The sequence below is a fragment of the Lepidochelys kempii genome, chromosome 14 (assembly GCF_965140285.1).
Source record: "Lepidochelys kempii isolate rLepKem1 chromosome 14, rLepKem1.hap1, whole genome shotgun sequence".
NCBI classification, from domain to species: Eukaryota; Metazoa; Chordata; order Testudines; family Cheloniidae; genus Lepidochelys; species Lepidochelys kempii.
The window spans coordinates 38,163,901-38,188,319 of record NC_136393.1 but is presented as its reverse complement, the minus strand read 5'-3'; the positions used below and the strand labels follow the sequence as shown (position 1 = coordinate 38,188,319).

The window sequence follows — 24,419 nt, the reverse complement described above, 5'->3', positions numbered from 1 at the left end:
TTCAGCACTGGATGAGTTGATTTTTCACCTGCTGTGAAGCACCAAGTATTGGCTATTGCCCAGAGCCACCAAGTATGTCAGTGGCAAAACCAAAAACCAAGTCCCGTGAGAGCTGGGTGCATAATACCTTGGAGGACCTGGACCTGGAACAAGTTCTGAACTCCTATCTACTGCACTAACTTCTTTAGACTCCCTTGAAAATAAAAGCCCAAATATGGAATTTTTTGCACCATTCTGGAGTCCTTTCAGGATGCAGAATAAAAGTGACATTTGAAATTGTGGCTCAAAATAATTCTTGCAAATTTTGTTTTAAAATTAAAAAAACAGCAAATACAAACATTGAAGGACTCCTGAAATGAGCTTCACTTGGCATGGGAGGAAATGATGCATTGGAGGCATCACCTTTGAACGGACTCAGATCTCACTATCTTAGGAGCTGCAGGAAGACAGCAGCTTTTGATGTTTATCCCAGGCTCAGCGGTAAGTCCTTATTAATGTTCACTTCCAAGCACACACATGCACAAAATCATATTTTTCCATAAATACGCCATCATGTAACAAAAGTCAGGGTATGCTTCTATGGGCACAAAGCTCTAAAGATTTAGAGCAGGTTGCACAGCGGAGCCAAGAGGCCAGTGAAGAAGCTTGGCAACATGTGACCTCTAGAAGAAGAAGGGGGAATGTCCGGGTTCCAGCAACGCAGACACAGGTAACTAACCGCTTTCATGTTCTCTCCACAGGTACCATTGTGGAGAGTGGACCAGATGATATGTCTGGGGGGAGAAAGCAGAAGGAGACTCCGCTGGTTGGAAGGCATGAGATGCTATGTCCTGAGGTTGGGAGTTCCACGACCACCACTCCCAAGAGAAGGAGGCGGGTGGTGGTGGTCGGGGACTCTCTACTCCGGGGGACTGAGTCATCTATCTGTCGCCCTGACCGGGAAAACCGAGAAGTCTGCCGCTTGCCGGGGGCTAAGATTCGCGATGTGATGGAGAGACTGCCGAGACTCATCAAGCCCTCGGATCGCTACCCCTTCCTGCTTCTCCACGTGGGCACCAATGATACTGCCAAGAATGACCTTGAGTGGATCACTGCAGACTATGTGGCTCTGGGAAGAAGGATAAAGGAGTTTGAGGCGCAAGTGGTGTTCTCGTCCCTCCTCCCAGTGGAAGGAAAAGGCCTGGGTAGGGACCGTCGAATCGTGGAAGTCAATGAATGGCTATGCAGGTGGTGTTGGAGAGAAGGCTTTGGATTCTTTGACCATGGGATGGTGTTCCATGAAGGAGGAGTGCTGGGCAGAGACGGGCTCCACCTTACGAAGAGAGGGAAGAGCATCTTTGTGAGCACGCTAGCTAACCTAGTGAGGAGGGCTTTAAACTAGGTTCACCGGGGGAAGGAGACCAAAGCCCTGAGGTAAGTGGGAAAGCGGGATACCGGGAGGAAGCACAGGCAGGAATGTCTGTGAGGGGAGGGCTCCTGCCTCATACTGAGAATGAGGGGCGATCAGCAGGTTATCTCAAGTGCTTATATACGAATGCACAAAGCCTTGGAAACAAGCAGGGAGAACTGGAGGTCCTGGTGATGTCAAGGAATTATGACGTGATTGGAATAACAGAGACTTGGTGGGATAACTCATATGACTGGAGTACTGTCATGGATGGTTATAAACTGTTCAGGAAGGACAGGCAGGGCAGAAAAGGTGGGGGAGTAGCACTGTATGTAAGGGAGCAGTATGACTGCTCAGAGCTCTGGTACGAAACTGCAGAAAAAGCTGAGTGTCTCTGGATTAAGTTTAGAAGTGTGAGCAACAAGAGTGATGTAGTGGTGGGAGTCTGCTATAGACCACCGGACCAGGGGGATAAGGTGGATGAGGCTTTCTTCCGGCAGCTCACGGAAGCTACTAGATCGCATGCCCTGGTTCTCATGGGTGACTTTAATTTTCCTGATATCTGCTGGGAGAGCAATACAGCGGTGCATAGACAATCCAAGAAGTTTTTGTAAAGCATAGGGGACAATTTCCTGGTGCAAGTGCTAGAGGAGCCAACTGGGGGGAAGCTTTTCTTGACCTGCTGCTCACAAACCGGGAAGAATTAGTAGGGGAAGCAAAAGTGGATGGGAATCTGGGAGGCAGTGACCATGAATTGGCTGAGTTCAGGATCCTGACACAGGGAAGAAAGGTAAGCAGTAGGATATGGACCCTGGACTTCAGGAAAGCAGACTTCGACTCCCTCAGGGAACGGATGGGTAGGATCCCCTGGGGGACTAACATGAAGGGGAAAGGAGTCCAGGAGAGCTGGCTATATTTCAAGGAATCCCTGTTGAGGTTACAGGGACAAACCATCCCGAAGTGTCGAAAGAATAGTAAATATGGCAGGCGACCAGCTTGGCTTAACGGTGAAATCCTAGCGGATCTTAAGCATAAAAAAGAAGCTTGCAAGAAGTGGAAGGTTGGACATATGACCAGGGAAGAGTATAAAAATATTGCTCGGGCATGTAGGAATGAAATTAGGAGGGCCAAATCGCACCTGGAGCTGCAGCTAGCAAGAGATGTCAAGAGTAACAAGAATGGTTTCTTCAGATATGTTGGCAACAAGAAGAAAGCCAAGGAAAGTGTGGGCCCCTTAATGAATGAGGGAGGCAACCTAGTGACAGAGGATGTGGAAAAAGCTAATGTACTCAATGCTTTTTTTGCCTCTGTCTTCACGAACAAGGTCAGCTCCCAGACTGCTGCGCTGGGCATCACAACATGGGGAATAGATGGCCAGCCCTCTGTGGAGAAAGAGGTGGTTAGGGACTATTTAGAAAAGCTGGACGTGCACAAGTCCATGGGGCAGGACGAGTTGCATCCGAGAGTGCTAAAGGAACTGGCGGCTGTGATTGCAGAGCCATTGGCCATTATCTTTGAAAACTCGTGGCGAACGGGGGAAGGCCCGGATGACTGGAAAAAGGCTAATGTAGTGCCAATCTTTAAAAAAGGGAAGAAGGAGGATCCTGGGAACTACAGGCCAATCAGCTTCACTTCAGTCCCCGGAAAAATCATGGAGCAGGTCCTCAAAGAATCAATCCTGAAGCACTTACATGAGAGGAAAGTGATCAGGAACAGTCAGCATGGATTCACCAAGGGAAGGTCATGCCTGACTAATCTAATCGCCTTCTATGATGAGATTACTGGTTCTGTGGATGAAGGGAAAGCAGTGGATGTATTGTATCTTGACTTTAGCAAAGCTTTTGACACGGTCTCCCCCAGTATTCTTGTCAGCAAGTTAAAGAAGTATGGGCTGGATGAATGCACTATAAGGTGGGTAGAAAGTTGGCTAGATTGTCGGGCTCAACGGGTAGTGATCAATGGCTCCATGTCTAGTTGGCAGCCGGTGTCAAGTGGAGTGCCCCAGGGGTCGGTCCTGGGGCCGGTTTTGTTCAATATCTTCATAAATGATCTGGAGGATGGTGTGGATTGCACTCTCAGAAAATTTGCGGATGATACTAAACTGGGAGGAGTGGTAGATACGCTGGAGGGCAGGGATAGGATACAGAGGGACCTAGACAAATTGGAGGATTGGGCCAAAAGAAATCTGATGAGGTTCAATAAGGATAAGTGCAGGGTCCTGCACTTAGGACGGAAGAACCCAATGCACAGCTACAGACTAGGGACCGAATGGCTAGGCAGCAGTTCTGCGGAAAAGGACCTAGGGGTGACAGTGGACGAGAAGCTGGATATGAGTCAGCAGTGTGCCCTTGTTGCCAAGAAGGCCAATGGCATTTTGGGATGTATAAGTAGGGGCATAGCGAGCAGATCGAGGGACGTGATCGTCCCCCTCTATTCGACATTGGTGAGGCCTCATCTGGAGTACTGTGTCCAGTTTTGGGCCCCACACTACAAGAAGGATGTGGATAAATTGGAAAGAGCCCAGCGAAGGGCAACAAAAATGATTAGGGGTCTGGAACACATGACTTATGAGGAGAGGCTGAGGGAACTGGGATTGTTTAGTCTGCAGAAGAGAAGAATGAGGGGGGATTTGATAGCTGCTTTCAACTGCCTGAGAGGTGGTTCCAGAGAGGATGGTTCTAGACTATTCTCAGTGGTGGAAGAGGACAGGACAAGGAGTAATGGTCTCAAGTTGCAGTGGGGGAGGTTTAGGTTGCATATTAGGAAAAATTTTTTCACTAGGAGGGTGGTGAAACACTGGAATGCGTTGCCTAGGGAGGTGGTGGAATCTCCTTCCTTAGAAGTTTTTAAGGTCAGGCTTGACAAAGCCCTGGCTGGGATGATTTAATTGGGGATGGGTCCTGCTTTTGAGCAGGGTGTTGGACTAGATGACCTCCTGAGGTCCCTTCCAACCCTGATATTCTATGATTCTATGATTCTATGTACCCATAGAAACACACGCACAATAATCCACAGTCATAACACTCATGTAGTCACGCAATATTTTTCACTAATAAACACACAATATTGTGTATTCACAAACACAACAATAATGCACACTTGCACACCAGAAGAAGCACTGACAACACACACAAAAGTTACGCAATATTTTTCGCCATAAACACATGATTTTGTACATTCTCATGGACACACACGAACAGAAAACTCACATGCACATTGATTGCAACTCAGGTATACACTCACAATAATGTCCACTGACAACACCACACATGTGAGCAGTGTACTTGACTAGCAAACACACACTGAAAGCAATGTCTCAGTACATTGCACTTATCATGTAATCTCACAAAAAGAAACACATAAGACAGATCGACACTAGAAACTTTCACCATCATAACAATGTCAGCTTGGAAGTGTGATTTTTTGGGCAACATTTCTATGCTGGTAAAACCCCTCGTGTAAACATGGTAAAACCAGCTTACAAATGCTTCTGCGGTGTGGCTTGTTTCTCTCAGAGAACCAGTGTAAGTAATACCAGCAAAACTACTAGTCCATTTACAGTAGGAGAGTTTGTTTGTATTGCTATATCAGCAAAACTTTTCCATTGTAGACCTGGCTCTACCTTGTCTCGCTAGACATTCTCCCTCTTCTTCTCATATAAACACACACACACTTACACACACACAGATTCTCCTCCATTTACAGCCACTGGGTAAAATTATCATCCCTCACCCAGTTATTTAGGTACCAAAATCTTATTTTCAAACGTGACTTTGGCACTTCTACATATAATACGGCCCTATTTTTAAAGGTATTTAGGTGCCTATGGAGGATTACCTAAAGAACCTAGATGCTTAATACCTATAGAAATCCATGGGTGTTAAGTGATAAGATGTTTTTGAAGATCTCACAACGCACCTAAATACCTTTAAAAATCTGGCCTGAGTGACTAAGGCATGTTGCACTTGTCACAGAAGTGTTTCTGCAAATGTTACCCCTCGCCATGAGGCAGCCACCAGGCAGAGGCAGATCCGATTGCTCACGATAGTGAGGTATTGCAGCAGGTATGAGATGCCATTTCGAAGTCTGAGGACATGATATCAAAGAAGAAGAACTCCATGCTGTCCATCAGGCAGTGGAAGTAGCCCTGGGCATGGTAGCTAAGGAAGGAACTCATCTCCTGATTGCTCACCATGGGGATGACCATGCTGGTGAGCAGGACGTCCAGGAGGGAGAGGCTGGTGAGGAAGCGGCACACTGTACTGGTGAGTTTGGAGAAGAAGACCCAGAGATTCTGGCTTTGGGATAAACTGTTATTTCACGTTAATCATCCAGAACCCAGAAAGGGAGAATAATTCCAGTGCACCAATTGCAGGGCTTTATTTGATTGGGAAAGGAGAGTACCTTGCACAGTGTCAGGGTCTGACACCAGTTTGGGGTTATCCTTAAGCCCTATCCATAGCCCTAACCCATAACCAACAGGGACTTAAGTATAAGTTTTTCTTTAAACCTTCAATGGGGCCACTCATGTGTTTGGACCAGATCCTCAGCTGGTGTAAATTCTCAGAGATCTATTGACTTCAACAGAGCGATGACAATTTAAACCAGCTGAGAATTAGCCCCTTGGTTTTTCAGGAACCCATGTGTGATATGTTCATTTATTCAGAGAAACAAAACACAGCATGTTTAAAATGTATCCAGTCAAAACATCTGGAAGTCTAAACACCGAGTACTTTTGATGAGCTCTTTGTAAATGAGCGATGGAGTAAGACAGAGTCATAAACCATCTTTGCTAAATAATGTTTAATAACGAGTACTTATAAGAGAATCATGAAGTGGACAAAGACAATCATTGACAGGAAGAAGCACATTAATTTTCATCAATGATTGGTTATCTAGTTAGCTAACATAATTCACAATTAAAGAGAAATCTGTCATTATGACTAAATGAGGTTGTGTGTTAGGAGAATAAATGATCCTATCTGTCTGTCTCTCTAATCACATGATCTGTTTTTGTCCGTCATATATGTAATGTACAGAACCATGCACAAAGATGGTATTCTAATAGTAACAACTTCTGAGATCCTTTCTCAGCTTGGAAATGAGTAGATCTACATGGGATAGCATATGGAGCACCAGATCAGTGCATGTGACGGCACTTTTCCACTTACATCAAGGCTAGAACAAAATGATCCCAACCAAGTAACTTACACCAGTGTTCATGTCACTGCTGAGTGTAGCCCAGAGACTTTGGGCCAGAACCTCAGAAGTATTAAATTGGTGATGTGAATGTGTTTACTCTACATTGGTGCTGGTTCAGATGAGCTGGGATATCAGACCCTTACATTTCGGTCACACTCACTTTCTCCAGGAGTCTGTCAGCCAATTCTGGATCCTTGTGTAGACAAGCTCTTGGCCAAATCCTAATTTCTTTGAAGTGAGGGGCTAAACCTCAGTGACTTCAATGGGATCCAAACCTGGCCTCATTATCTCAAGTTGGATTTTCTTTAGAAAACATTGGAAAAAGTTTCTCTTCCAAACAGTCTTTGCACCATAGCAAGAATGACACAGCTCTTACACAGAGAAGATGGGTGAGGTAATAACTTTAATTGGACAATCTTCTGTTGGTGAGAGGGACAAGCTTTTGATTTACACAGAGCTCTTCTTCAGGTTAAAATAATAAAAGACAGCTACCTGAGGCTCTTTCTCCCCTAAGACGTCATTCATAATACAATAATATCCCAACAGTATATACATAATCGAGTCAGGAGGAACTTAGCCACGCAGAAACTTCTTTTGCACCCTTTTATCACTATGGGGAGCAAACCTTCAGCTCACTCAGAAAATCCCATCAAAGAGATGACATATGAACACTCTCAGGAGAAGGCAAACATTGAAAATCCTGTCAAACTAAACTCTCACTGTCTCAACAGGCCTTCCCACCTGCAAACCCACCTGGAACAAAGAAACAAATAAAAGCAACAAACAACTCAGCAAAATTAAACTAAAAAACTGACAAACAAAAACCAAAGAACAAATGTGTTGATACCTCAGTCAGAGTTATTATCCTGACAAAGAAGAGCCAGAGAACCCACTAGGAACATTGCTATGGCTAGTGACTATCACATTGAATGGTGGTGTCTAGCAGTAGATAGATAGATAGATAGATAGATAGATTCTGATCTTAATTACATTGATGTAAACCTAGAGTAACTCCAATTTTCTTGGGTTAAATTTGTCTGGATTTTTATGAATGCAAATACCCAATTCTGCATAAAAAGATTGCAAAGTATGTTGTCATGAAGGCAATAATGTCATCAGATGATTCTATTTATAAAGAAACACAGAATGAACTCGCAATCAGTGGAGAAATATAGACATTATATTCTTGCTGAATAACCTCCAACCTATCAGTTTACTCAGTGCACCTTTCATTTCCTTGTTTCTCATGCTGTAGATGATCGGATTCATCATTGGGGGCAACACAGAATAGAGAACAGCCACCAAGAGATTCAGATCTGAGGTCGAGTTGGAGGTTGGTTTCAGGAAGGCAAAGGTGCCCGTGAAAAGGAATAAGGAGACCACAGTGAGGTGAGGGAGGCAGGTGGAGAGGGCTTTATGCTGGCCCTGCTTCGAAGGGATTTTCAGCACTGTTTTGTAGGTCTGAACATACGACACAATTATAAAAGCAAAGCAGATTAAACCTAAAAGCACGTGAAAAGAAATAACAACAATTTCCCTGAGATACGAGTCAGAGCAGGCAAGGTGGAGGAGCTGGGGGATTTCACAGAAGAACTGGTCCACCACGTTGCCTCCACAGAAGGATATTGCAAACGTGTTCCTGGTGTGCACTGCAGAGTAGAGAATAACACTGATCCAGGCACTGGCTGCCATTTGGACGAAAGCTCTCCTGTTCATTACTGTCTCCAAGGGCAATGGTTGGCAGATGGCGATGTATCAATCGTACGGCATGATGGTCAGTAAGGGAAAATTTGCTGAAGCAAAGAATAAGAAAAGAATGATTAGGGTATCTCATCCAGAATAAGAAATCAATTTTGTGTTCATGAGGGAATTGGCCATAGATTTGGGAATGGTGACAGAGATGGAATCAAAGTCTAGAATGGACAGATTCATCAGGAAGAAGTACATGGAGTTGTGAAGGTGGCGGTCAAGGGCTCTGGCTGTGATGATGAGAAGGTTCCCCAGCAGGGATATCAGGTAAAGCAGTAGAAACACCACTGCTTTGTAAAATCTGCAGCTCCCGAACATCAGAGAATCCCTGGAGAAAGAATTCGATCATGGAGGTTTGGTTGGACATTTTCTTCCTCAGTACACTGTGTGATGGCTGTGGAGGGAATGAGAAGGACAATGATCAGGACTAGAGTGACAGAGGGAATGGCCCTGTTTCTCCTTTCCCTAATATCTCATTCTAGGAATGTCAAAGGTACATAGAACTCATCACTTACAATGACTAGGTGTTCTTAGTGCTCCTCACCTCTGACAATCAATCAGTAATATTATCACACTTGTGTAACCTCCTTCATCACTTTACCCAATCTGAGGATTCGGCACAAGGTGTGGCTTGATAAAATGCAGTATGAAGAATAAAATGCCAACACAGCCCCATGTCTTCTGTGTAAGTTCTGTACACCCATTTACACCATTTATACTCAGCCAGCAGCAGTGTGGAGCTAGGCCAGGAACTTTGGGTTCCACCCCCAGTCAGCTCCCGTGTGTCCTTGAACGAGGTCAGGATAGACAGGCTTTGGCTGCTTGGTTCAACTCTAAGCCAGGGTTTAAAGGGGCTCTTCTGTAAAAAACATTCTGTGTGCTGCCAACTTTACTGCTTATTCAATTGTTACCTCCACACAACTATCCCCTTGAAAGAGAAATCACAGAGATGAGATCGAATCAATGAGTTTGAAATCAGTCTCTTATCAGGCAATATTAATGTTACCCAATTTATTTAACATTTACTGCTGGTTGGAAATTTTCAGCTGGGTTCTTTTTAATGGAGATTGTTTTTTCAGCTAAACAATACCACCACCACCAACATCAGATGTATTCTTTGGGTAGCAAATTATTACCCCACCTAGCAGTAACAATAGGAATTTTGAATCCTTGATTTGATCTTGGTTTCTCTTGAACTCCTTGGAAGGTGATTTTAGATGATGCTTCATGCAGCAGACATTCTTTTGCCCTGTGTCATCCTGGCATCTCCATTACCGGGCTCGGGAGGAGGGTAAGAGAGAATCCACTCTGCAGCCTGCAGAAGACTGCATTCTAATTCAAAAGTTTGTTACTTTTTGTCCTGATTTCCTTCCGCTCCTGGAAGGTGATAGCCGGAATTTTTTTTTGAAGCATGAATTCTGGATGACTTTTTCAAATGTTTGGGTGGAGAGAGCTTTTGTAGGTCTCTCTCCCCTTGTCCCCGGTTTAAAGGGGCTCTTCTGTAAAAAACATTCTGTGTGCTGCCAACTTTATTGCTTATTCAATTGTTACCTCCACGCAACTATCCCCTTGAAAGAGAAATCACAGAGATGAGATCGAATCAATGAGTTTGAAATCAGGCTCTTATCAGGCAAGATTAATGTTCCCCAATTTATTTAACATTTACTGCTGGTTGGAAATTTTCAGCTGGGTTCTTTTTAATGGAGATTGTTTTTTCAGCTAAACAATACCGCCAACAACAACATCTTAGAACCTGTCTGCTTCCCTCAAACATTTCGGGATTCTTTTTTAAAGAAACTGAAAACTCGGTGCAAAAGTTCCAACGAGCGCGCAGGAAGCCGCTCAGCCCCGCTGTGCTGTGGGTGGCGGCGGGAGGCGCCAGGCTGTTTTAAATTGCCCGGGGACAGCAGGTGGGGCTGGGGGAAGTGCGGGGGGAGTGTGTGTGTGTGTGTGAGGTTGGAAACTTTGGTGGAGCCGGGCCCCTGGGACAGGAATATTCCTGGTGCCCGGGCTCCACAGGCCCATAGAACTCGCCGCCCATGTCAGGGAGGGACCTTCAGGCAGTTGCTGAGGGACAGAGCCAGCCTTCCCTCAGGATCTGCCAGATAAAGGACCTTCCTCTGCCAGGTCTGCCCACAAGTGAGCTGTTCTGCTCCCTTTTAAATCCTCCCTCCGGTCTGTGGCTACCCTGCAAATGTGTTGGGGTGGGTCTGGCTGAAGCCAGAGCAGCTCCTTAAGCCCTTCTTGCCCAGCGTGGGATTTGTATTCCTCATCACAAGTCCAAACAGAGGGGGAAAACCTTGAAGGTACAGCATTCCATACTGGTAACGGCTAACAAGCCTAGCAGGCCTGAGGGGCTATTTTTGCAAGTCGAGCTTTTTGTTCTATTGGTACTTTTATCTAATTCTTCAGGTGTATTCTTTAGGTAGCAAATTATTACCCCACCTAGCAGTAACAATAGGAATTTTGAATCCTTGATTTTATCCTGGTTTCTCTTGAACTCCTTGGAAGGTGACTTTAGATGATGCTTCATGCAGCAGACATTCTTTTGCCCTGTGTCAACCTGGCATCTCCGTTACCGGGCTCGGGAGGAGGGTAAGAGAGAATCCACTCTGCAGCCTGCAGAAGACTGCATTGTAATTCAAAAGTTTGTTACTTTTTGTCCTGATTTCCTTCCACTCCTGGAAGGTGATAGTCGGAATTTTTTTTTGAAGCATGAATTCTGGATGACTTTTTCAAATGTTTGGATAGAGAGAGCTTTTGTAGGTCACCCTCCCCTTGTCCCCGGTATCTCATAAAACCATTGCACTCATTGATGTGCTGTTCACACACCATTGCCCTCAATAGCTCCTCCGCGTACTTTGATGTGATCCTATCACATGCCTGGAAAATTACTTGGTTTTCTGATAGTTCTAAAATATTAAGGGATTCCCCAAAGTCAGAGCCAGGATTGGTAAAGGTCCCCAAAACACAACTGCAGCCTACCCTGCGTCAGCCAGATCCAGCATCTTAATTATCTGTAATTGATTTAAAGTAAAACAAGAGGTTGATGCTCAGTCAACCCGTGAAACTCTTTGCCAGGGGATGTTGTGAACGCCAAGACTATAACCGGGTTCAAAAAATAACTCTAGAAATTGATGAAGGAAAGGTCCATCAATGGCTATTAACCAGTATGGGTGGGAATGGTGTCCTTAGTCTCTGTTTGCCAGAAGCTGGAAATGGTCAAAGGGAGATGGATCACTTGATGAATACCTGTTCCATTCATTCCCTCTGGAGAACCTGGCATTGGCCACTGTCAGCAGACAGGTTGCTTGTGCCTCTGTGAATCTTCCAGGGACGGAAGTGAGATGGAGAGTACACGAGAATTTATGAAAGAGTGATCTAGAAACATTCCACAGTGTGTACAGACAGAAAGCAAAGTGGGGGATTCTTCCCCCCACCCCAGGCAGTACAATGAATATAGTCTCTGTTTCCTTCCACTGGAAGACACTTGCACGCCTGCTGGGCCAAGACTGCTGCGTGGGACTGTGGGTGCTACAAGTGGCCAGCAGTGGGCCAGAAGGACGAGGACCGTGCAGGAGGTTTGCCAATAGAGGCAAAGAGAAGCCAAAAGCACCTGGTTTCCAAAAGAGCCAAAGAGGAGAAGGACACAATCCATCAAGAGAGACTGCTCTAGAGGTTCCTGGATGAAGAGAGGTGGAGCAGACAGTGGGACGGATTGCTCAGGGAGAGAACGCTGGGTATGTGGGCCAGCAGGGTGATTCATCCAGCTCCGTGACAGAGCCTGCACCAATGCATGTGCCAGCTGCAATGTCTGCAGGTGCACAGGTACCTGTAGACAGGAGAGGGGAATGGTGTCCCTGGTCCTGGTTCACAATGGTTGGAGGGTGGAGTTTGGAGTTTCTAGCAGGGCCAGTGAACAACATTATAAGTAGGGTTTGTTTTCCAAACTATTCACAGTTGTGTGTCTGAGAGAAAGATTTTTTAACCCCTGTCCAAGGGATGGACCCCTGTCTCCAAGACCATGGAGGTGGCAGAGCGCAGACTGGTTTATGACATATACGACATCTTTGCTGGTCAGCCCTGAACTCTGAATTCCATGATTCATCTTCTTCTGACACTTAATAGCTTTTCTATTTTAGCTGTAGCTATTCTTCAGACGCTCGGCCAAATGGCAATCCAGCTTCCATGTGGCACCTCAATTTCCCACTCTCCTTACCCACATTCAGAAAGTGGTTGATCTTCCCTCTTTCTTCCCAGGTCCCTGCCCTCCTTGCCCAGCCCCGGCCTCTGTCCTGTTCCCCAAACTTCCATGCCCATGTTAGTGCCTGTCTCACCCCCCCTCAACCTGCAAGGTCTCCTGCCAGCAAAGGGAAGCTGCTCCTGGATCTGGAGCTGCCTTCGTATGTCCTGAGGGCTGTCCTGTACCATGATCACCACGGGCAGGTAGTTCAAACAAGGCCAATAGCATAGTGGTCAATAGGTTTCCAGTATAGGGTGGTGTTTATGTGACCATCGCTTATTAGCACCATAGTGTCCAGGAAGTGGATCTCTTGTGTGGACTGGTCCAGGCTGAGGTTGATGGTGGGATGGAAATTGTTGAAATATGGTGGAATTCCTCAAGGGCTTCTTTTCCATGGGTCCAGATGATGAAGATGTCATCATTGTAGCACAAGTATAGTAGGGGCATTAGGGGACGAGAGCTGAGAAAGCGTTGTTCTAAGTCAGCCATAAAAATGTTGGCATATTGTGGAGCCATGCGGGTACCCATAGCAGTGCCGCTGGTTTGAAGGTATACATTGTCCCCAAATGTGAAATAGTTATGGGTGAGGACAAAGTCACAAACTTCAGTCACCAGGTTTGCCGTGACATTATCGGGGATACTGTTTCTGATGGTTTGTAGTCCATCTTTGTGTGGAATGTTGGTGTAGAGGGCTTCTACATCCACAGTGGCCAGGATGGTGTTTTCAGGAAGATCACCGATGGATTGTAGTTTCCTCAGGAAGTCAGTGGTGTCTCAAAGATAGCTGGCAGTGCTGGTAGCATAGGGCCTGAGGAGGGAGTCTACATAGCCAGACAATCCTGCTGTCAGGGTGCCAATGCCTGAGATGATGGGGCGTCCAGGATTTCCAGGTTTATGGATCTTGGGTAGCAGATAGAAGACCCCTGGTCGGGGTTCGAGGAGTGTGTCTGTGCACATTTGTTTTTGTGCTTTTTTCAGGGAGTTTCTTGAGCAGATGATGTAGTTTCTTTTGGTAACCCACAGTGGGATCAGAGGGTAATGGCTTGTAGAAAGTGGTGTTGGAGAGCTGCCGAGCAGCCTCTTGTTCATATTCCGACCTATTCATGATGACGACAGCACCTCCTTTGTCAGCCTTCTTGATTATGATGTCTGAGCTGTTTCTGAGTCTGTGGATGGCATTGTGTTCTGCACGGCTGAGGTTATGGGGCAAGTGATGTTGCTTTTCCACAATTTCAGGTCGTTCACGTCGGCGGAAGCACTCTCTGTAGAAATCCAGTCTGTTGTTTCAACCTTCAGGAGGAGTCCACCCAGAATCCTTCTTTTTGTAGTCTTGGTAGGAAGGTCTCTGTGGGTTTGTATGTTGTTCAGAGGTGTGTTGGAAATATTCCTTGAGTTGGAGACGTCAAAAATAGGATTCTAGGTCACCAGAGAACTGTATCATGTTCCTGGGGGTGGAGGGGCAGAAGGAGAGGCCCCGAGATAGGACAGATTCTTCTGCTGGGCTAAGAGTATAGTTGGATAGATTAACAATATTGCTGGGTGGGTTAAGGGAACCACTGTTGTGGCCCCTTGTGGCATGTAGTAGTTTAGAGAGTTTAGTGTCCTTTTTCTTTTGTAGAGAAACAAAGTGTGTGTTGTAAATGGCTTGCCTAGTTTTTGTAAAGCTCTCCAACACCACTTTCTACAAACCATTACCCGCTGATCCCAATGAGGGTTACCAAAAGTTAGTGCCTGTCTCACTCCCCGCAACCTGCAAGGTCTCGTGCCAGCAAAGGGAAGCTTCATTCTGCATATTTGGAGCTACATTCGCATGTCCTGAGGGCTGTCCTGCACCATGGTCACCACGGGCAGGTAGGTCATCAACCTCCATCTCTGCCCCAGCTACAGGATGGCCTCTGGTTCCTGCTCCCTCAGGCACCTGGAATAGGGGTGGGGTTGGCAGAGCAGGAGAACACCCCATGAGGTTAAGAAGTGGCAGTGAGAGCCTTTTCCCTCCCTGGAAGACTACGGCGTCCCTCTGTGGGGACTCCCTTTCTGGCAGGTGCTGTGCTTTCGTTCCTGGACACTGCCAGGAGACCCAGCTCCCAACCCTAGCAGCTTGGCTGTGCCATCCCCTACTGTGTACCCAAATTGCCTTTAAAGGAATATCCAAGCCCCTCCCAGGCCTGCTCCCATTGCGGATCTCTCTCCTGGCTGAGCACAGGCTGTTCTTATATCACCCAACAGGCCTGGATCCTAGATACATGCTGCTCCTTCTCATGTGCCCCTGCACTTATTCCCTTCACCTGGGGATAGGTTCACTTGAGCTACTACCCCTTTCATGGCCATCTCATCCTGGGACAGCCTGAAACTGGAAACCTGTGCTCGAACAGTAACTGTTTGCTAGGAAAGGTGCTGAAGTCACAATGGAAGAGGAAATCCTTTGGACTGGATTGAAATTATTCCAAAGGAAAGTGATTGAGGGAAAATGTCCAGCTTTATCCTCCTAGCAAAAGAAAAAACTTAAGGTCAGAAAGGACCATTCAGTCCATCTTCTGTGTAACACAGGCCCTAGAACGGCACTGAGTGCTTCCTCCAGAAAACCTACGACATGAGACTGAGCCAGAGCACGACTTCTGGAAAGACATCTCCAAGCATTAGAGCCAGCTGGTCAGAAAAAATCTTTCTTCTGCAGTGCCATGAAGTTAAAGGACACGGAGAAGAAGAAAACCTCGACTCGGGTTGTTACTGGAGCTGAAGCAGAGAGGCCAAGACAAACACGGCTAGGGCCCAGGACTGACTATCAGCAGATCTGCCGTTTTCTATTCCTGGCTTTTTGACCATGAGCGAATCTCTTTGCTTCTCTGTGCCTCAGTTTCCAAGACTATAAAATAAAGCTACTCAAGGTTCTGTTTTTTTCTCTCCTGTTTTTCAAGGCGGGACACTTAGATACGTTTGGGGACTGTCTACGCTACCGGACTAGAGTGTCTTTGAAAGCTGATGACCCCCACATGTTGTTCAGAAGCTATGGATGACACAAGCTCCTACGTTTGTTCTGTGCTTAGCCCTATAGGGCACAGCTGGGCTGGGTGGCCTTTTCTCGCTGTGCTGTGCGGAGCAGGTTCTGGGCATGAGGGATATGAAGAGGCTCTCAAGGACTAATTCTTGAAAATAAATATCAATGAACTGCAACCCAAATAAAAAATCACTGCTGCTAATGTTAGTGGGTGATAAAATAGTAGTAGAGTGGTAATTAATGAGGAGAGGGCAGTGACACAGAGCAATTGGATCCCTTGATAAGCTGGAGCCATTCAAAGAAAACAAGTTGGAAAAGAACCAAATGAAGGGTCCTATAGCTAGCGACAAAGCATGCAGGCCACACCTACAGAATGGGGAAGTGTATCCAGGAAAGCACTGAGTGTGAAGAGGATTTAGGGGCCATGCTTGGCAAGCCATTCAACGTGAGCACCCAGGGTGATGCTGTGGTGAACAGGGCTAAAGCCATCATTAGATGCATGAAAAGAGCAGTGAGGAGCATAGGGAGGTGACACACCATGAGGAAGACTGATCATGGAATCCTGCATCCAGTTTTGGCATCCACCTTTGAAAAAAGATTTGGAAATCTTGGAGATGGGGCAGCAAAAAGCAATAAAACATTTTGAGGGCTGGAGAAATATGCCTGCGAATGAACTATTGAAAGAGCTCAGCCTGTGTAGACGATAAAGAAGATCGGGAGGTGACATCATTGAAGTGTTGAAGTGACTTCATGGAGAGAAAATATCGGGTAGGAAAGGAATCTACCATTAATCTACCATTAAAGGAATCATTAATCTAGCAGAGAAAAGCATAACAGTGGCTGGAAACTCAAAAGAGACCAATTCGTATTCGAAAGAGGGCACACATATTCAACCGTGAGGATGAATCACCAAAGGAACAAACTAGAAAGGGAAGTGGTGGGAATTCCCCACCACTTGATGTCTTATAATGAGGACGAGATGCCTTTCTGGAACGTCTGCAATCAAAAACTAGCTACTATGCTCAACAGAAAGCATGTGATATGCAGGGGGTGAGATGACATGCTCTAATTGTCTCTTCTGTCCATAAAGCCTGCTCATGTATGAAAAACTGAGCGTAGCATGGGGAGAAGCCTCTGATGTTTTACTGTGTTGGGCTTGAGCCCACAATGAACGCTCATTGCGTGGGGTGATCCAGGGGAAGCAGCTGAAACATCCAATGTGGCTGGACAGGGGCAGGACATCAGCACTGCAGGGGAGGGGTGGGTGTGGCAGTGACATCACAAGGGCCTTTGGCAGGACCTCAGCCTATTGGACAAAGGTGGTGGGGAGGCGATGACCTCACAGAGAGATCTTGACATCAGCCAGGCAGGACAGGGGTGCAGGACAGGGGCAACCTCGGAGATCCCTGTGGCTTTGCTTCAGCACGTCTCCTTCTCGAGGTCTCTTCTGGAGGACTGAGAGAGCATTCACTTGCACGTACGTGAGCACAAGGAGGACCCTCTTCGGAGTTTTCTCCTTTTCTTTTAGTGGTTTTGCTCGAAAATAGACGTCTCTGTAGAGAAGGTAAGAGCCTCGGAGAGGTTTGGAACCTGTTCAGTCTGATCCATCAGGTGCCGGCTGATTTTTAGGAAAGGAAAACACTAGATTGTGGGGGCAGCATTTTATTTCCGACCTAGGACATTGTCCCTTAGAATTACTGGGGACATTGGGGTTTCTCCTTTTTGTTTTCCCTTTTCCTCTATCCCTCCTACCTTTCTCTTCTTGCTTCCTTTGTCCTTTTCCTCTGCTCTCCTCCCACCAACAGGAGCTCTGTGTGTGGAGCGAGGGCCGGGGGGGGGCGGTTGTGGGAGGCCCTCACAGAGAGGTGAGACTGGAATTGGAGATTGGAATTGGAAATGACCAGGGCCATTCTTTGGGCTATTTGATGAGAACCCTTAGCCTCCCACCCCCCAAAGTCTCAACCTTGATTGGCTGAGGAGGGGGCTATTGACAGGGAGGAAACTCTGGTCTTTGTTGTTCTCTTTTATGACCAAGCAAATAAGTCACAACCAGTTATAAGTTTGACCAATGTTGATGCTGGTCTCCATTCATTGTCCTGGAGCAGTTCATGATCCTCTCGAACATTCCAATTCTTCTCAAATACTTGTTGAATAATTACGATGAAAAATTGTTGGTCTGTAGCTCATTTGAGAGCAACTCTGCTACTGACTGGCTGCATCAGCTAAGACAGGTCCCTGCTCCTTTCTCAGCCTTCGTTTCTCCTTCTGTCAAGGACGAATAACAATCCTCTCCCACCTACCTCACCATGGGTGGCTGCTGGGGATCCACTGAAGAGTGTCACTCGGAGCAGTGCAGACTAGGGGTGTCCTATCACACTGAGCCATATCCGATTATGACCTAATATTCTATTGGTTTTGTATTTTATTCTTTTGAAATTGTGAAGAGCAGCAACTACTTAGCTCAGACTGAAGCATCTCATCTAATTTTCTAGATCATAGTTGGTTTCAGAGTAGCAGCCGTGTTAGTCTGTATTCGCAAAAAGAACAGGAGGACGTGTGGCACCTTAGAGACTAACCAATTTATTTGAGCAGAAGCTTTCGTGAGCTACAGCTGTCGAGAGCTACAGATGCATCCGATGAAGTGAGCTGTAGCTCACAAAAGCTTATGCTGAAATAAATTGGTTAGTCTCTAAGGTGCCACAAGTACTTCTTTTTCTATTTGCTAGATCATAGTGTCTCCCCTTTGTGTACGACGAGACAGTTTAATGCACTGTGACAAACAGGAGACGCTCTTGTTTTGCAAACAAATATTTTTGCTAAGAATTTTCATCCTACTCGTTATGATTTCAAGAAACAAAGTGGTTTCGTCTGAATGGATTTTCTGACAGAAACGGTTTCCATGAAAATGTTCACACCTGATTTCCTGGGCTCTATCCCTGCCTCCAGGGGGTTGTTGTCTCATAGTTAGAACAGGAGTCATCACTGTTGGCTTCTCTTTCTGGCTCCGTCACCGTTTTGCTGTGTGACACCTTGGGTAGGTCCAGTGGGAACAGGGTCAATTCTCTAACTCCAGGCAGCAGGGAGCCTGGGTGAGATAAGGGATGTTAAGGCCGTCTGTGAAGGAGAAAGGGATGTTTCCAGGTGTTGAATGTCAAGAATTCTAAACTTTGCTAAAATGGCTAATCTCGAGAAATAAGAACTAGTTGGGGCCAAACTTGAACCATTGTCTTTCTTAAAGCCCATTCAGGGATGTGAGTCCCAGAGAGCCATAGAGAGTGGGAGCAACTTGCCCAAAGTCCCACAGATCAAGAGGCAGTAATGGAAGCAGGAGTGACACTCCCTCTCAAAGTCAGGGGGACCAGACATTAGGGCCTGGTTGCAATTGCCAGCTGTGGGAGGGAGTGTGCGGCCGTGGTTAGTGAAGGGGTCCATCCATGGCTCTGACACTCAGTGTGACCCTGAGCTAGTAGCTGAAGCCCGTTTGCCATCAGTAGGGTTGGGGTCCCATCGCTACAGCCCAGTGGGTTTGGGAGGCTCCAGGAAGGTGTGTAAAGTGCTGGGATGTCAGGATCCTGGAAGCGCTGTCACCTCCGCCCTAGGGCCGTGTTCTGCACCCCCCTGCTGCTGGCTGGGTTTCTCCGTCCCTTGGCAATCAGACAGACTCTTGTTTTCACAGCCAGTCGATCGCCCTCGTGTCATCACCCTGCCTGCTGGCTGGGCAGGGTAACTCCTGAGGTCATCATCCTCTCCAGCCTGCCTTGGGCTTGGAGAGTGAGGAGGAGGGCGAGGGACGTCTGCTGACCCTGAACATCCGCCATCCATTATCCCATCACTGAGAGCAAGTGAGTGGCATTCGGGTTCCTCGGTAGCTTCCCCTCTCTGTCTGGGGAGAGGCAGAAACGGGGGGAGAGACTATCTCCAAAGGGGGATTTCCTTTGCAAACAGCCCCCAAGAGCCCCTCACTCTTAGGCCAGACAGGGGCTTCTCCAGAGCCGTCTCCAGTGTGTTTGGAAAGGTTCCAGCAAGGGGGCTCCTAGTCCTTCCCTTGTGGGACACTGTTCCCCAGGCTGAGAGTCTCCCTGTGAGCTGCTGAGCGTGGAAATCAATGGGGAACGAGGAGGGCCCTGCTCATGGTTCTGCTCTAAACCCTCCTGCTTCTCGGCATCCTCTGGAACTGGTCGCTCGCTCAGCACCGGTCAGAGATGGCCGGTGTCACTGACCCCACCCCACCCTATGGACACGTTTCCCAGATCTCAGTGCCCGGTCTGAGCTCTCTCCCTCCCCCGCCTCCAGGGTTTCACACCGAGCAGGTTGACGTGGGCTGCGCTCTGAGCGGCCAGGCCCTCGTGGACCCCCGAGGTTCCAGTACGCCTACGATGGGAGGGACTTCATCAGCTTTGACGACCAGACGGGGACGTGGGTCGCGGCCGAGCAGCCGGCCTTCCCTCAGAAGCAGAGCTGGGAGACGGGCAAGACGTGGACTCAGTACGTCCGGTGGTACCTGAAACAAAAGTGTCTGGACACCCTGCAGAGCCCGGTGCAGCAGGGGAGTGGGGTCCTGCGGCAGCAGGGTGAGTGAGCCTGCAAGGAGCTAGCATGGGGTGCGGGAGGGGCACAGTCACACCAATGGGACTTAGGTACAGAGGTGCCGACTTCCCAATGCTCCAGGGGATGCTCGACCCCCACTCTGCCCCAGGCCCTCCCCCCACTCCACCGCTTCCTGCCCCACCTCTTCCCACACCCGCTCCGCCCCCCACTCCAACCCCTCTGCCTCTCCCCACCCTGATCTGCCCCCTTCCCCCTCGTGTGCCGCCCCCTCCCCCTCCCCCTGTGAGCCTCCTGCATGACACAGAACAGCTGACTGTGGCGGGCCAACGGCGTTGCGGGGGAGGGGGAGGCGCTGATCGGGAAGGCTGCTGGTGGCTGCTGAGCACCCACCATGTTTTTTCCTGTCGGTGCTCCAGCCCCGGAGCACCCACGGAGCCAACGCCTATGCTTGGGTATCTCCGGAAAGGGTGGTGTGGCTGGGCAGAGGGACTGTGATGAAGCGCGCCTGTGTTCTATTCCAGCTCTGTCCCTGGCCTGCTGGGTCACCCTGGGCCAGTCACAACCCCTCTCTGTGCCTCAGTTTCCTCATCTGTACAATGGGGATAATGAAGCTGACCGTTTTTTGTAAAGTGCATGGAGATGGAGCAATGACGAGCTTGCCGAGAGCTGCGGGTTGTTCTCAGTTGTTACCAGTGCAGACAGATTATTAGCTGGTGCTAGCAGTTCTGGCTGCCTGGGCGCCTCCATTCTGCAAGCCCTTTCCTGTTGGCTTCCAGCTCCCTCCAACGTCTCCTTTTTGGGCTGAACCGTTTCAGCCCTGGGTTGTGAGTTGATTAATTTTGGCAAGTTTGAGCCGGAAAAGGCCCAGCCGTCTGTGCGTGTGAAGGCAGCAGACTGGGAATGGGGCGGGGGATGCATTTTGTCATTCGACAAAGAAAAAACACTTGCCTTGAGCTTCTTTTGCCCAGCGCTAGCACCTCCTCAGTCGAGGGCAGAGGCGTGGAAAGGGCCAGGGACTCGGGGCAGTGTGGCAGCGGGATTGAAGTGCCCGAGGATGCAGAGAGGGGCCTGCTGGGATTTCCAAAGGGAGGCGCCTGACTCCCTGTGAAATCACCGGGGTTAGGCACCGAGGGGGGCTGGAAATCCAACTGGCCCTTAGCCCCCTAAATCGCACACGTGTGTTTGGAGGGCCCAGTGAAAACCTGCCTGGATGTAGCTGGGTTACAGTGCAGGAGCGTGCGCAGTGAAGGAGACCTGGGCCCAGGCTTCTGCTGGTAACTACCCAGTTCAGCTACACCAATATGAGAAAGGATTAGAACAGAGGGGATTGACACCAGATTAACTAACTCTATTTACGAATCAATGTAAATGGGTGCAGACCAAGTCTCTCTCACATGTGAGTATTCCTCAAATTCAAACTGGAACAGGTGCAGAGAAGGGCTACTAGGATGATCTGAGGAATGGAGAGCTCTATCTTATGAGAGGAGACTCAAAGAGGTTGGCTTGTTGAGCCTAATCAAGGAGCGTATGATGGGTCCACCTACGATGGTGTGTGGCCCATTGGCGACTGTCAGTAGCAAAAATCCCCAATGGCCAGAGACAGGACATTAGATGGGGAGGGCTATGAGTTGCTACAGAGAATTCTTTCCCAGATATCTGGCTGATGGGTCTCACCCACATACTCAGGGTCTAATTGATCACCAGATTTGGGGTCAGGAAGGAATTTTCCGCCAGGAGAGACTGGCAGAGACCTTGGGGCGTGGGGTTGTTGCCTTCCTCTGCAGCATGGGGCACGAGTCACTGCTGCTTTAAACTAGTGTCAATGGTGAATTCTCTGTAACTTGAAATCTTTAAATCATGATTTGAGGACTCCAGTCGCTCAGGCAGAGGTTAGGGATCGGTTCCAGGAGCAGGTGGGTGAGGTTCTGTGGCCTGCAATGTGCAGGAGGTCAGACTAGATGACCACAATGGTCTCTTCTAACCTTAAAGTCTATCAGACACTCTGCAGGGCCTTTACCTGTTCTGTTACATGGTCCCAGCCCCCGGCGTCTGGCTAACGCCCTGTGTCTCCTCCCAGTGCACCCCAAGGTCTCAGTTTCCCGCAGAGATGCCCCCGATGACTCCATCACCCTCTCCTGCCACACCAGGGGTTCTTACCCACATCCCATCCACATCTCCTGGATGCAGGATGGAAAAGACATCCTGGTGGAGAAAGAGTCCAGCGGGATCCTGCCCAACGCTGACGGCACCTACTACATGCAGTCGTCTCTTGAGATCTCCCTGTAGGAGGAGGACAGGCACCGCTATGCCTGCCGGGTAGAGCACAGCAGCCTGGCAGAGCCTGCGCTTGTCTGGAGTAAGGGTGGGGTGAATGGCGGGGGGTGGGGGCACAGCCCTCTTGGAGTTTCAGAGATGGGGTGAGCCCCTGTAGCAGAAGGGTCAATATCCCTGCCCATCATCAGTGTGAACTCTTCTAGTCTGGGGATTTGTGTGATCCACAGAAATGGCCGATCCCTCAGAGAATCTGATTTTCTGGCCATGGTGGCATCCAGTGACGGTGAGTTCCACAGGCTGATGTTATTACAAGTGAAAGGCCCAGCAACTGTGTGGCGTGTATGGCTGGCAGTGCCTGGCAGAGTGCCCGGTCTTGTGCCCCATCCCTGTCCGCCTCCTGCCTCAGACTTTCCTCTCCTCTGGAGGCCAGGTCTCTGTATAGGCCCTTGGGGAGAGGTTCAAGGCAAAAGCCTGTGGCTGACCCAGGAGGATGGACCAGTGGATGCTCCCCTCGCTGACCTGAGTCCTTCTCCATCCCACAGCCCCTGGGAAGAAGGGCCCCCTGCCCCTCTGGGTCCTGGCCTCCATTGCCCTGGCTGCTCTGATTCTGGCTGGAGCTGTAGGAGCAAGCGTTACCCTGTGGAGGGGAAAATCAGCAGGTAACAGTTGGTCCCTGTGGAGCTGGGATGTATGCGAGGGCGGCTCGGGAATGGGGCAGCCCAGCCAGCCAAGGGTGAATGGGTCCTCCCACCCCCAAGGAGAGGTGGGGCAGCGTTGATCACAGTAGCCTGGTCCTGCTGGGGGCAGAGTGGGCTCTGTGGTTGACTGGGCATCTTATTGTGGGGGGGGGTCACTGGGGTAGAGCTGGCCTCAGCATGGTGCAATCGGGGTCACGGGGAGCCTTGTGTCTGGGGAAGGGGGAGTCGGGGTCACCAATGGGGAGGGGTTACCCTGCTCCCCTGCACTGATCCTCATTCTCTGCTTGTGTTTCAGGCCCATGGAGACCTAGCTACGCTCTGGCAGCCAGTGAGTAAATCTGGGGTACAGGGCCCAGATGCCCCAGTGCATCATAGTGGGAGGGGAGTAGTGACTGAAGATGAGCGCCGATTGCTGTTTACTCTAGGCCTGACAATTCCTGGGCCTGTGGAAATCTGCGGGGCCGCCCCAGCCATCACCCTTCCCCGGCTCCCCTGGAACCTCTGACACACGCGCTGCCTTCGCTCAAAACCCAGGGAACCCCAAAGAGCGGAAACAGCATCCAAAGGTCACCCCCCAGGGCAAAGCTCGGCCAGCGTCCCAGCATGCACTGCGTGCCCCTTAGCATGACTCTGGGGACAGGAGTGCAGGCCTGTACCCGGAGCACCGGGAGATGGTGCGTAGGGTTGTTATGCTCTCTCCTGGAGGCCTGCCCATTGTCAGGACTGGGGGTTTCTGTACAGAGCTTAGTTTGGGGTCCATGAGGGGGCATGGCGGGGGGAAACCCACAGCTGAATTCCCATCCGCCTTCCCTAGCTGGGGTTCCCCACAGGTAAAGCCACCTCTAAATAATTGTCTTCTCTCTCTGTACCGCAGCAAAAATCGGAGAAGTTTCTGCTTCCAGCTCTTCATCGGGAACAGACACCCAGAGCATGGGAGCCCGGAGCTAGGTTCAGAGTGGCCCTGGCCATCCAGTGAGGAATTATGGGATGCCACCTCCATCTGTGAGGCAAATGGACCCGCTTGAAAAAACTGAATGCAGAAATTGTGATTTGTAGGAAGAAGACTCTTTGCTCTCATCGAGGTCCAGTCTGAGATGCCACCAGCTTTTCTGACACACAAAAATCTGCTCCAAACTGAGCCACTGAGTCTCCAGATATCAGACGGTGGTTGGCTAGTGTCTCTGTGTGGAGCAGGACTTGCGAAAAGATGAGGATCTATCCCTCTCTGGCTGTGGCTGAGGGGATGTGGAATGGGTTTTTCCCTATTTCTTCTCCAGTTCCACCTTTTTGCTGGCTTTTCATTTCTAAGAAATGATTTCTGGG

At 48.8% G+C, this 24,419-nt stretch overlaps 2 pseudogenes; one reads left to right on the top strand and one right to left on the bottom strand.

Annotated features, from left to right (window-relative positions):
• Positions 1-7,747: 7,747 nt before the first annotated feature.
• Positions 7,748-8,705, bottom strand: LOC140897496 (olfactory receptor 14A16-like; annotated as a pseudogene).
• A 3,657-nt stretch (positions 8,706-12,362) lies between these two features.
• On the top strand, positions 12,363-24,044 carry LOC140897499 (class I histocompatibility antigen, F10 alpha chain-like; annotated as a pseudogene).
• The last annotated feature ends 375 nt before the right edge of the window (positions 24,045-24,419 follow it).